Below are 1,314 nucleotides of genomic sequence, written 5' to 3'. Positions count from 1 at the left end.
TTAAAAAAAAAACAGGACCTCAAAACATACCTTTTTTTGTGATCATCGAAGTCAGTTATCATCAGTGGGATGTATTGTACGTGGAGCTTTGCGTAATAGACCATTCCGCTGCGCCGGAAGAGAAGAGGAGAAGGAAGAAGCAAATATATTTTGGGGGAATTAAGCGACCTTACATGTTCAAAATAATTTTTTAGAACAAATGTGATATTTATAGGACAACAAATAATTCACAAATCGTCCCTTTCAGTCCTAAACGATACCACTACTTCTTCCTTCTCTTCTTCTATCGCGGCTCGCCGGAATGGTCTATTCACTTCATTTCAGTGCTGGGGTATACTAAAGCGTGGACAGTTCAACTCGGCGAAATGGGGGGAGGGGGGCGGTCGGTCCTCTGATACCCCCGGTGGGGCCCGGCGCAGCTTGGACATGGCATTTGGAGTGGCGCAGTTTTTAGGTCGGCTACATCCATTGTCACTGGGCCGGCCCGCCACCCCACCCCCACTGCGGCCTGAGCTGAGTATAGTGCAGTTGTGTGTGTGTGTTGTATTGTAGTTCCAACTATCGTAGGGCCCCATTGGGCTGGGCATTGTTGTTAGGCCCTGCGGAGTGGCCCCAACGCCACCCCTCCCCCTCGACGGCCGGTCAACACTTTCACAACACGCCCACACAACTCCCGCCTGCTTGTTAGTAGTCACTGACCTCAGCCCTACATGTAGTGCATTAAATGCATTAAATGCCATTCATGCGTAGGCTTTACCTGAAAGGCCGACGCTTTTTCTCCCCTTCCTGTTTTCTGTGGTAGTTAACACTGCGGTCGGCGGTCGCCCCGCATAAACTTCAATGTGCGTTGCACAGCCCTGCACCTCACTCTCCAACCACGGCCCGATCCCCCGCGGGTGGAGTAGAGGTTATGATGACAACGGCTAATAACAACACTAACAGCAACGGTATGGACGGAAAAGGAAAGGACACCCGTCATATCTCACTCACCCTTTGCTGTCGGTCGAATGCCCCAGACGCAACAGCAGTAGAGTAGACAGCGGCCACAGGTTCTATCGCGTTTCGCTCACTGCTCGTCAAGAGAACGTCGCTCCGCTCCACCCGAGGGCTTGTGGAGGATCGGTCCACCCCACCGGGCAGCGTAAGCGGCGCGTCAAATGGGTTGCCTATCCTCCCGGCGGCCGCTGTTCGTCTTCCTGCCTCTCCTTCTCCCTCCCCCTCCCTTCCCCGCTCGTTGAATCGCATTGCTCACATCCGACGCCGATAACTATTCCAATCAGCGCCCTCCTCGGGTATCAGCTCCGCCCCTGCCCC

This window comes from Frankliniella occidentalis, unplaced genomic scaffold (assembly GCF_000697945.3).
Source record: "Frankliniella occidentalis isolate FOCC.00 unplaced genomic scaffold, Focc_3.1 Scaffold3780, whole genome shotgun sequence".
NCBI lineage: Eukaryota > Metazoa > Arthropoda > Insecta > Thysanoptera > Thripidae > Frankliniella > Frankliniella occidentalis.
This window is presented reverse-complemented; position numbering follows the sequence as displayed.